Below are 13404 nucleotides of genomic sequence, written 5' to 3' on the forward strand. Positions count from 1 at the left end.
AACTCAATTGGCAAATACAACAAATTTTAAATAATAATCAAAGTTTTTAACAAAGTAAGAAGACAATCCAGATTGTTCATAAATTAACTGACATTACATGTATACATAGGTACAGAAACAGTTTATCATTCAGGATAAAGGTATGGTTTTAGGAGTTAATATAGGATGGAGGTAAGGAACAAGGGGAATAGTAGTATGAGAGAGAGATAGAATCAAGCACAAGAGCAAGAAAAGAGTTGGCTTAGTTTTCAGTCACACCATCTGGTGTTGTTGTGGTACTATCGGTTCAGATATCGGTTGGGTTAGGTATCTCTTATAGCATCTGATGCTTTTGATGTGGTAGTGTAGGTTTAGGTACACTGGTTTAGATATCTGTCACACCATCTGTGGTTTTTGATGTGGTAGTATAAGTTTACGTTCATTAGGTTAAGTATTGATCACACCATTTGGTGTTCTTAATATGGTAGTATAGATTTAGCTACATTGGATTAGGTATCTGTCACACCATCTGGTGTTGTTGATGGGGAAGTGTAGGTTTTGCTATATGTTGAGTAAGGCATCTGTCACATTATCTGGTGATTTTGGTGCAGTAGTGTAGGTTGAGATACGTTGGGTTAGGCATCAGTCACACCATCTGGTGTTAATGTGGTAGTGTAGGTCTAGATGTATGTTGAGTAAGATATCTGTCACACAGTCTGGTGTTGGTGTGGTACTTATAGGTTTAAATTTATGTTGGGTTAGGTATCTGTTACACCATCAGGTGTTGTTGGTGTGGTAGTGTAGGTTTAGGTATATGCTGAGTCGGGTATCTGTCATATTATCTGGTGATTTTGGTGCAGTAGTGTAGGATTAGGTATGTTGGGTTAGGTAGCAATCACACCATCTGTTGTTGTTAATGTAGTAGTGTAGGTTTAGGTATATGTTGAGTTAGGTATCTGTCACACAGTCTGGTATTGTTGGTGTGGTACTATAGGTCTAAGTGTATGTTGGGTTAGATTTCTGTCACAACATTTGGCGTTGATGTGGTAGTATAGGTTTATGTACAGAGAATTAGGTATCTGTTGCACTGTTTGGTGTTGCTGATGTGGGAGTGTAAGCTTAGGTATATGTTTGGATGGGTATCTGTTACAACATCTGGTGTTACTGTTGTGATAATATAGGTTTAGGGACATTGGCTATATATCTGTCACACCATATGTTGATGATGCGTTAGTATAGGTTTAAGGATATGTGGGGTTAGGTATCTATCAGATCATCTGGTCCTGTTGATGTGGTAGATTAGGTGTCGGTAAATTGTGTTAGGTACCTGTCACACCATCTGGTGTTGTTGCTGTGGTGGTGTAGCTTTAGGGGTGTTGAGTTAGGTATCTGTCAGAAGATCTACTGTTGATGATGTAGTAATGTGGGTTTAGGTGCATTACATTAGGTATCTGTCACACCATCTAATGTTGGCAGTGTGGTAGTGTCAGTTTAGGTATATGTTGGATTAGGTATCTGTCACACTAACTGATTTTGTTAGTTTGGTAGTGTAGCTTTATGTATATTTTTGGTTAGGCAATTGTCACACCATCTGGTGTTGTTGATGTGGTAGCATAGGTTTAAGTTATTTGGGTTAGGCATTTGTCACACCATTGGGAGTTGTTGATGTGGAACTGTAGGTTTAGGTATATGTTGGGTTAGGCATCTGTCGCACCATCTGGTGATGTTGATATAGTAATATAAGTTTAGGTGCATTGGTTTAGGTATCTTTCATACCATCTAGTGTTGGTGTGCTTATTTAAGTTTAGCTATAGAATGGGTTAGATATCTGTCACAGCTTCTGGTGTTGGTGCGCTAATGTAAGTTTAGGTAATTGGTTTATCTGTCACACCATCTGGTGTTGTTCGTATGGTACTGTATGCTTAGGTTCACTGGATTTGGTATCTGTTACACCATCTGATGTTGTTGGTTTGGTAGTTTAGGTTTTGGTACGTTATGTTAGGTATCTGTCACACCATCTGTTGTTGTTGATATGTTAATGTACTTTTAGGTATATTGGTTTAGGTATCTGTCACGCAATCAGTTGTTGATGTAGTAGTAGAGGTTTAGGTGTATGTTGGTTTAGGTGTCGGTCACACCATCTGGTGTTGGTGTGGTTATGTAGGCTTAGGTGTATGTTGGGTTATTTATCTGTCACAGCATCTGACGGTATTGATGTGGCAGTTTAGGTTTACATATGTGTTGAGTTAAGTATCTGTCAAACGACTTGTTGTTGCTGATGTTGCAGAGCAGGTTTATGTAATTTGGGTTAGGTATCTGTCACATCATCTGGTGTTGCTGATGTGGTGCTATGGGTTTAGATACTCTGGGTTAGCATCTTTTTATACTATCTGGTGTTGTTGAAGTGGTAGTATAGGTTTATTTTTTATTTATTTTTATTTATTTTGAATTTGTTGACCAAGATAGTCCAACAGGATCAATGTCCATTTACAGAGGAGGCCTGGGGAGATAAGCTCCAAACATACACAAGTACCAATACAAATACAAAAAATAATAAAAATAAAATAAAAATGCAGACAAAAATTTGTTTAGGTTGTTTGCATTAGGTATCAGTCAGACCATTTGGTGTTGCTGATGTGGTAGTGTAGGTTTAGGTACTTCAAGTTAGGTACCTGTCTCACCATTATGTGTTTTGGAGTGGTAGTGTAGGTTTCCATTATGTTGGTTAAGTATCTTTCACACCATCTCGCATTGTTGATGTGGTAGTTCAGGTTTAGGTATGTTGGGATAGGCATCTGTCACACCATGTCATGTAATTAATGTGGTAGCGTAGATTTAGATGTATGTTGAGTTAGGTATCTGTCCCATTATGTGCTGTTTTTGGTGCTGTGATGTAGGTTTAGGTATGTTGGGTTAGGTATCTGTCAGACAGTGCAGTATTGGTGTGGTACTACAGGTTCAGGTATATGTTGGGTTACTATCTATCACACCATCTGTTGTTGCTGATGCGGTAGTGTAAGTTTAGTTACATTGAGTTAAGTATCTGTCACACCCTCTGGTGTTGTTGATGTGATTGTCCTGGTTTAGGTGCATAGGATTAGGTGTCTGTCCCAACATCTGGTGTTGTTGATGTGGTAGTATAGATTTGATACAGTAGGTTAGGTATCTGTCACACCATTTGGTGTTGTTGCTGTGGTAGTGTAGGTTTACATACATTGGAAAAAGTAAATGTCACACTATCTGGTGTTGGTTATGTGGTAGTGTAGGTTTAGGTACATGTGATGTTAGTTATCTGTCACACCACCTGCTGTTGCTGGTGCAGTGGAGTAGGTTTAAATTGATTGGTTAACTATATGTCACACCACCTGGTGCTGCTGATGTGGTAGTTTAGGTTTAGGTATGGGTTGGGTATCTGTCACACCATCTGCATTTTTTGCTGTGGTCATAGTATAAGTTTATGTTCATTGGGTTAAGTATCGGTCACACCATTTGGTGTTCTTAATATGGCAGTGTAGATTTAGCTACATTGGGTTAGGTATCTAAGACACCATCTGGTGTTGTTGATGTGGCAGCGTAGGTTTAGGTATATGTTGAGTTAGGCATCTGTCACACAGGCTGGTGTTGTTGGTGTGGTACTATAGGTCTAAGTGTATGTTGGGTTAGGTTTTTGTCACAACATCTGGTATTGATATGGTAGCATAGGTTTCTGTAAAGATAGTTAGGTATCTGTCACACTGTTTGGTAGAGCTGATGTGGGAATGTAGGTTTAGTTATATGTTTGATAGGTATCTGTCACACCATCTGGTGTTATTGGTATGATAATATAGATTTAGGGATACTGGTTATATAACTGTCACACCGTATGTTGTTGATGATGTGTTAGTATAAGTTTAGGCATATGTGGGTTTAGGTATCTGTCAGACAATCTTGCCGTGTTGATGTGGTAGAGTAGATGTGGGTAAATTGTGTTAGGTATCTGTCACACTATCTGGTGTTATTGCTTTGGTAGTGTAGCTTTAGGTACGTTGGGTTAGGTATCTGTCACAATATCTACTGTTGATGTAGTAATGTAAGTTTAGGTACATTACGTTAGGTGTCTGTCACACCATCTGGTGTTGGTAATGTGGTAGTGATGGTTTAGATATATGTTGGATTAGGTATCTGACATATTAACTGGTTTTGTTGGTTTGGTAGTGTAGCTTTATGTATATGTTTGGGTAGGCATCTGTCACACCATCTGGTGTTGATGTGGTAGCATAGGCTTATGTTACTTGGGTTAGGTATCTGCCACACCAATAGGTGTTGTTGATGTGGTAATGTAGGTTTAGGTATATGTTGGGTTAGGTATCGGTCACACCATCTGGTGTTTTTGGTGTGGTAGTGTAGGTTTCATTACATTTGTTAAGTATCTGTCACATCATCTGCCGTTGCTGATCTGCTAGTGCAGGTTTAGGTATATGGGTATAGATATTTCTTAAACCATCTGGTGTTATTGATGGTGTAGCGTAGGTTTAGTTATATGATGAACTAGGGATCTGTCACATTATCTGTTTTTCTTTGTTGTGGTAGTGTACGTTTAGGTATGTGGGTTAGGTATCTGACACCATCTGGTGTTATTAATGTAGTAGTCTATGTTTAGGTACATGTTCAGTTACATATCTGTCACACAATCTGGTATTGTTGGTGTGTTACCATAGGTTTAGGTATATGTTGGGTTAGGTATCTATCACACCATCTGTTGTTGATGTGGTAGTGTAGGTTTAGGCACGTTGATTTAGCTTTCTGTCAAACCATTTAGTGTTGTTGATGTTGTAGTCCTGGTTTGATACATAGAATTAGGTTTCTGTCACAAAAACTGGTGTTGTTGATGTGGTAGTATAGATTTGATACAGTGGCTTAGGTATCTGTCACGCCATTGGGTGATGATGATGAGGAAGTGTAGGTTTATGTACTTTGGAAAACGTAAATGTCACACCATCTGGTATTGTTTATGTGGTAATGTAAGTTTAGGTATATGTGGGGTTAGGTATCGGTCACACCTTCTGCTGTTGTTGTTGACGTAGCATAGATATAGATACATTGGTTAGGTATCTGTCACACCATCTGGTGTTGTTGATGTGATAGTATAGGTTTAGATATATATTGGGTTAGGTATGTATCACACTTTCTGGTGCTGTTGATGTGGTAATATAGGTTTAGGTTTGTGTTGAGTTAGGTATCTGTCACACCTTCTGGTGTTGTTGATGTGGAAGGGTAGGTTTAGTTATATGTTGTATTAGATACCTGTTACACCATTTGGTGGTGCTGATGTGATAGTACAGGTTGGGTATATTTTGGGTTAGGTATCGGTCGCACCGTGTGGTGTTGTTGATATGGTATTTTAGGTTTAGGTGTATGTTGGTTTAGGTATCTGTCACACCATCTGGTGTTGTTGATGTGGCACTATTGCTTCAGGTGTCTGTCATAGCATCTGGTGTTCTTAATGTGGTAGTGTAGGTTTAGGTTTGCCGGTTTAGGTATCTGTCACACCATCTGCAGTTTTGATGTGCTGTTGTTGTGGCAGAGTAGGTTTATGTACTTTGTGGTAGGTATCTGTCACACCATTTGGTGTTGTTGATGTGTTAATGCAGGTTTAGGTACATTGGGTTAGGTATCTGTCACACCATCTGGTGTTCATGTGGCACTATTGGTTCAGGTATCTGTCAAAGCATCTGATGTTCTTGATGTGGTAGTGTAGGTTTAGGTATGCTGATTTAGGTATCTGTCACACCATCTGCAGTTTTTGATGTGGTAGTATAAGTTTACATTCATTGGGTTTGGTATCAGTCAGACCATTTGGTGTTCTTAATATGGTAGGGAAGGTTTAGCTACATTGGCTTAGGTAGCTGTCACACCATCTGGTGTTGTTGATGTGGCAGTGTACGTTTAGGGACATTGGTTAGGGATCTATCACACCATCTGGTGTTGTTGATGTGGTAGAGTAGGTATAGGTAGTTTATCCTATGTATCTGTCACACCTTCTGGTGTTTTCAATGTGATAGCATAGGTTTAAGTACATTGGGTTAGGTATCTCTCACACCATCTGGTGTTGTTGGTCTGGTAGTGTAGGTTTACGTATACTGGGTTAGGTATCTGTCACACCATCTGGTGTTGTTGGTGTGGTGGTGTAGGCTTAGGTACATTGGGTTAGGTATCTATTGCAACATATACTGCTGATGATGTAGCAATATAGATTAATGCAGGTAGATGCTGGGTTAGGTATCATTCACACTAACTGGTGGTGTTAGTTTGGCAGTGTAGATTTAGGTAAGTTGGTTAGGTGCCTTTCAAACTATCTGCTAATGATGTGGTAGTATAGTTTTAGGTATATGTTGGGTGAGGTATCTCACACATGAACTAATGCTGTTCATCTGGTAGTGTAGGTTAGGTATATCTTTGGTTAGGTATCTGTCAGAACTTCCAGTGTTGTTGATGTGGTAGTGTAGGTTTAGGTTTATGTTGGGTTAGGCATCTGTCATACCATCTGGTGATGTTGATGTAGTAATATTAAATGTGAGAGTGTTCAATCTCGCCGTTTGTTCTTACACACGGGTTCGGAGCCGATCCTCGGTTCCGATTCGGCCGCATCGCAAAGCTCTGCATCTCAGAGAAGCTCGAGACCAGACTATATCCCACAATCCTCCCTGTCATTACTCCGATCTAGTTTGTCAATGCAACAGATCGGATCAAGGAGAGCTTGGACCAGAGGAGAATTTGCTAATTTTTTGCTATATTTCAGATAAGCTACTTTCCTTTCTTGTAAAAAAGTTTCTAAAGTTAGTTATAGTATAGGAAGTGTGTGTGTGTGTGTGTGTGTGTGTGTGTGTGTGTGTGTGTGTGTGTGTGTGTGTGTGTGTGTGTGTGTGTGTGTGTGTGTGTGTGTGTGTGTGTGTGTGGGTGTGTGTGTTATTAATATAATCTTGTACAATATTATTCTCAAAGGCTCCTTTTGTGGCCTACCTTTTTTCTCTTGGTGTGGTTTCTTGAGTGTTCTTTCTACACCTTATATAGATATACACTTTATATATATATATATATATATATATATATATACATATATAGAAGTTAGTTAGTTAGTCATTGGTATTTTTTTGTCAAATTATACCTAGCAGAGTGTCATTTACTTCTACCAGTCATGTCGGAGAAAGCCAAATCCGGCTTTAAAAGATGTCAGTGTGGACAGAAAATGTCTATCACTGACAACCACGCTTCCTACGCTTCCTTGGCCCTCTCCACCTGCAAGAGGATTGCTCTATATGTCATTCCTTTAGCAGAAGGGTCATGACAGATAGACGCAGGAAGCTTATAGATAGAGGGTTGCTTAAGCCTGCCTTTCAGGTGGCTTTAGACAAATCAGACCAGGCTTCTAAGTCCTCGAAGGGGTCGAAGATGTCGGAGCCCATGTCATCGGCTCTGAGTTCATCTTCGAAGGTTCGTTCGCCAGTTCCACAGACCTCGGGGCCAAGCGTCAAACGTTTATCTTTCACTGAGCCCCAGGTCTTGGAACCGGTGTCAGAGCTGCCGCCACAGTCCATTCTTCGGTCAGTGCCATCTTCGGCTCTTTGACCCGGTCTTCCAGACCGTTATCTGAGACAGATGTGGATCGTGTCGTGCAGAAACTCATGGAAAACACGGCCGTTTCCAAGTTGATTGCAGTTTCGTCCCAATTGGTGTCAAAACTAGAAGGCCTCCCCATGTCTCCAACAGGTCCTCCTTTGAGACCCATCCAGTTTTCGGAGCCGGGATAGGATGAGCCGATGATAGTGGAGCCCTTGGTGATGAAACCGTCCATTGCACGATTGACACCATTGACTTCGACTCCTTCGGAACCTGTAGGTGAGTTGCGGAGCCGACGGTCTCTCCTTGGTTCCGGGACCAAGAGCCGTACTGACCTTTCGGTGCCGACTCTCCCTCTCGGGGCCTCAGCACAGATTGGCTCGGCTCCGTCCTCGGGGTCGGGGCCCACGGCCCCCGTGTCTGGGACGCTTCCGTGTTCTTCGGAACCGGGGGAGTCCTCGGCCCGGGGTTCAGGGGCTTTTGACCTTATGAGGAAGGTATTGTCTGCACAGGCAACCACTTCATCGGAGGTTTCTTCTCCTTCCCCTAAAGGGCTGCTTTCTGTTTCTGCCCCCAAAACCCATCCAAAGCATAGAGCCCCATTGCCTCAGCCACCCCCAGAGGGCTCGCCCTGTTCCTCGGAGGCCTCACCAGAATCCCCCTCTGATGAGGTCCCAAGGAAAAGATTGTGCAAGAGGAGGCATATAGATCCCCCTCAGGAATCTCTAACATCTGACACTGACTTGGATGAGGCAGAGGGGTCCTCAAGATCCCCCTCTGAGGAAGTGTCATTTGCAGACATCCTGGAGATCTTAAAACAGAGTGGTGATTGGCAGTCCCTAGCCCCCACTGAGGACGAGTCAGTGCTGCTGAAGGCTTTTGGGGCTCAACCTTCTACCTCCTGGGTGACTTTGCCCTTCGAAGAATTTATGGAATTGATTGCTCGAAGGGCATGGGAGACACCGGACACAGTGGAACCAGTCCCTCGAAAACCAAACAAATTTATCACCGCCCCCCAGGACAAGACTTATCTCACCAAGGGAGTTCTGGTCAACACTATGGTGGTGGTGGCAGCCACGAAAAACAAGATGTCTGAGTCTCCCTCATCTGTTCATCCTCCTAATAAGGATTCTAGGACTATGGACAGATATGGGAAGCGCGTTTTTAGTTCAGCGACTTTTTCCATGTGTTCGCTAAACTATTTGGCACATTCCACATGTCTGCAGAGGGATCTCATCAAGGAGCTGAGAGATACCCTCCAGGGTAACACAGATGCTGCTGTTTCAGATAAGCTAACAACACAACTTAACACCCTTACATCCATAGTAAACTCAATCATGAGGCTCATCTCGTATGTGGCCGAAGGATCGAGTAGAGCTGCAGCTTCAGCGATTGCTCTACGAAGACAATCCTGGATGCGGCTGTGCTACTTTGCAGAAGCCTTCAAGTCTTCCTTTGCCAATGCCCCCTTTGATGGTGCCACACTCTTCAGGCCCAAGGTAAAGGAGACTCTGACTCGGTGTGAGCAAGAGGGAAAGACCCTGTCTGCTGTCGGGGTCCGTTTTTCTGCTCCAACTAGACCGTACCCCAAAGGGCAACGAGGTGGAAAAATGTGGTTCCATAAGACTCAGGGATCTTTCCAAGCCACACAGAGTGATGCCCCCTCCAGAGGCACAGGGGGGGTAGAAATGGAAGACGCCGCCCCGGCGGCAGAGGGGGTCCGCAAAACCAAGGCGACAGTGATACCATCCCTGGGAAGCCTTTCCAGTACTCCTGAATGGAGACCCGGCTGTCCTGCTTTGGAGGCAGTCGGGGGTCGCTTGGCTTTATACCCACAGGCCTGGCTAAATATTACCTCGGATTCCTGGGTAAAAAGCATTGTAACCAGAGGATACAAAATCCCCTTCATATCAACTCCACCCCAACAAAGAAGGTTTCCAGATGTGCCACCCCATCTGCGAAGCCCAGCAGCAATAGAAATTTCAAAGCTGCTCAAAAAAAGAGTCATCCAACCAGTCCCGGCAGACCAAAGAGGATCTGGAACTTACCCAAGGTTCTTTTTAGTTCCAAAAAAGACAGGGGACTGGAGACCGATTTTAGATCTCAGCAATCTCAACACCTTCGTGAAGAAGGAAAAGTTCCAGATGGTCACGCTTCAATCGATCCTTCCATTTTTACAGAAGGACGATTGGATGTGCTCGATAGATCTCAAAGACGCTTACTACCACATCAAAATGGCCAGACCATCCAGAGATCACCTGCGCTTCCAGTTGGGAGCCAGTCATTTTCAGTTTCGAGCTCTGCCCTTTGGACTCACCTCAGCCCCCAGGGTATTCACCAAATGCATGGCAGTGGTTGCATCTCACTTGAGACGACAAGGATTCCAGGTGTTTCCCTATCTGGATGACTGGCTCCTCACCACTACCACCGAGCGTCGCCTCATTAAGCCAGAGACTACACAGTCGACCTTTGTTCCCACCTAGGGATTTCGATAAACTTCGAAAAATCTGCCTTATCGCCCTCACAGCATATTTCATTCATCGGAGCAGACCTAGATACACGTTTAACACTGGTAAAGCTCCCTCCAATAAGGGTGTCATCCCTCAAACAACAGATTCTTCTTCTACTACAGAGCAGGAAAGCCCCGGCCAAACTGGTGTTGAAGGTTTTGGGACTAATGGCAGCGTCCCTGATTGCAGTTCCTATGGGAAGATTACACATGAGGCTCCTGCAATGGCTGCTTTTCATGCAGTGGTCATTCCAGCAGTTACCCCTAGTGCACGAGATTCTGATAACAGACTCTTGCAAACGAGACCTCTCATGGTGGGTGTACAGTCAGGATCTCACTATGGGTCGTCCGTTTGTTCTACCCAATCCGACGGCCACAATAACCACGGACGCTTCTCTGATAGGGTGGGGGGGTCTATTTCAGGGAAGAACAGTCCAAGGGGAATGTTTCAACATGGAGTACAGCCTGCACATAAATGTTCTGGAGCTGAGGGTGGTGTTCCTGGCGTTGCAACACTTCCAAGCACTCTTACCTCTAGGAACAGTGGCAGTTCAGACGGACAACATGTCTGTGGTCTGGTACATAAACAAGCAAGGGGGAACCAGTTCTTACCCGTTATGCAGAGAGGCCATGAGAATTTGGCAATGGGCAGAGTCCACGGGTCGCTTTCTGATAGCAACACACATCCCAGGGTCATCCAACGTCATTGCGGACAGGTTGAGCAGAGCCATCCTGTTACCTCACGAGTGGTCCCTCAATCCACAGGTGGTGGAAAAGATCTTCCGCAGATGGGGCCAGCCTTGCTGCAATCTATTTGCTTCCCCATTGAATGCAAAATGCAGAAGCTATTTTGTCCTTCTACCCCCTCCGGGGGATGTCCCCAGGGATGCACTGATACACGATTGGCCCCCGGGTCTCCTATATGCATTCCCACCTACCCCCTTGATTCCCAGATTTCTACAGAAAGCCAGGAACCTGGAAAGGACAATAATACTCATAGCCCCATTCTGGCCTCGGCAGATATGGTTTCCCTTTCTTCGAGCCCATCAAACAGAGGAACCATGGATTCTGGACCCAGTACCAGATCTACTGACCCATTCGTCGGGAGTTCCTCACCCGTCTCTTCAATCCCTCAAACTAGCAGCTTGGTTGCTCCACTTCCCTGCCTAGCCAGGTCTGATCTACTTTCTCCGGCAGTTCAACACATTCTGGTTGCCTCTCATAAAGCTTCCACTACAAAACTCTAAAGGAGTAAATGGAAACGCTTTGTATACTGGGCGTCTAGCCAACACTTAGTCCCCCTGGTAGCTCCTTTACATAAAGTACTGAAATTTTTATCTATCCTCTTTCACGAAGGAGCCTTTACTTCCACACTAAGAGTACAGTTGGCGGCCATATCGAACTTCCATATTGGTGAGGATGGTCCTCCCATTATGTCTCACAAACTTTGTAAGGCTTTTATGAAAGGAACCTTCCATCTTCGGCCACCCATCAGGAAGCCTTTCTTTCCATGGAGTTTAAATTTGTTATTGTCACAACTCATGTTGCCACCCTTCGAACCTGCTTCATCCTGCCTCCTAAAGTTCTTATCGTGGAAGACACTTTTTCTCGTAGCTGTTACTTCAGCTTGAAGAGTATCAGAGCTGCAAGCATTATCGGTCAGACCATCTTACTTGATTTTCCACCCAGATAGAGTCTCTTTGCATACAAATCCATCTTTCCTTCCAAAGGTATGTTCTGTCATAAATATTAACCAATCCACAGAACTCCCTACCTTTTTCAAGAACCATACTAACAAGTTGGAGTATATGCTGCACAAGTTGGATGTTCACAGGCAGTTAAGATTTTATTTGGATAGGACTAAAAGTTACAGGAAGACAGATCAGCTCTTTGTCGTGTTTGCAGACAATAAAAAGGGCATGGCAATTACAAAATGTACATTATCTAAATGGCTTGCTGATTGTATAGTCTTTGTATACTCTAAGTCGAATCAGTCCTTGCCTACCAAACCTAAGGCCCATTCTACCAGATCCGTTTCCACTTCCTTGGCTCATGCAGCTCATTTGCCTTTGGACACGATTTGTGCAGCAGCCATGTGATCTAAGCCACATACTTTTATCACTCATTATAGAGTTGACAAGGCCTCCAAAGACAGGACATCTTTTGGTTCCACTGTGCTTAGGAACGTTCTTCCATGAATCACTCGGGGTGATGGAGCTAGGGATGCTACCCATGTGTAAGAACAAATGGCGAGATTGAACACTCTCACATAAAGAAGTTATGTCCTTACCATAATGTTCCATGTGGAGTGTTCATCTCGCCTTTGTTCTTACATTCCCTCCCTTCCCTCCCTTTCATGTTTTGGAAGAACGGGTCGGACTAGACTCTGATTGAAATGTCTTAACCCCTTCCGGGGTATATTGTTCTGTGTCTCATGGGGTATATGCTACTACCGTTAGCTATTTTGCTATGGTGAGAGAGTGTCTCTGGATGTCTGTGAGAGTGTGTAGTTCTTGCACCTGAGGTATTGGTCTATTGGTCTGGTTTGTTTGCAAACTAGATCTGAGTAATGGCAGGGAGGATTGTGGGATATAGTCTGGTCTCGAGCTTCTCTGAGATGCAGAGCTTTGCGATGCGGCCGACTCGGAGCTGAGGATCAGCTCCGAACCCGTGTGTAAGAACAAAGGGGAGATGAACACTCCACATGGAACATTATGGTAAGGACATAACTTCTTTTTTAGGTGCTTTGGGTTGGGTATCTATGACACCATCTAGTGTTATTGGTGTGCTTGTTTACATTTAGCTATATGCTGAGTTAGGTATCTGTCACAGCTTCTGGTGTTGGTGTGCAAGTGTAGGTTTAGGTACATTGGGTTTGGTATTTGTTACACCACCTGATGTTGTTGGTTTGGTAGTTTAGGTTTTGGTACATTGTGTTAGGTATCTATCACACCATCTGGTGTTGTTGATCTGGTAGTGTTGGTTTAGGTATATTGGGTTAGGCATCTGTCACACAATCAGTTGTTGATATGGTAGTAGAGGTTTAGGTATATGTTGATTTAGGTTTCTGTCACACCATCTGGTGTTGTTTGTGTGGTAGTGTAGGTTTAGGTGAATTCTGGGTTATTTATCTGTCACAACATCTGATTTTATTGATATGAGAGTTTAGGTTTGGGTATATGTTGAGTTAGGTGTCTGTCAAACCATTTGGTGTTGCTGATGTGGTAGAGCAGGTTTATGTAATTTGGGTTAGGCATTTGTCATATCATCTGGTGTTGATGTGGTAGTATGAGTTTAGGTATAGTGGGTTAGGTATCTAT

Source organism: Protopterus annectens, chromosome 9.part0 (genome assembly GCF_019279795.1).
Source record: "Protopterus annectens isolate FY-2018-M chromosome 9.part0, PAN1.0, whole genome shotgun sequence".
Classification (NCBI taxonomy): domain Eukaryota; kingdom Metazoa; phylum Chordata; order Ceratodontiformes; family Protopteridae; genus Protopterus; species Protopterus annectens.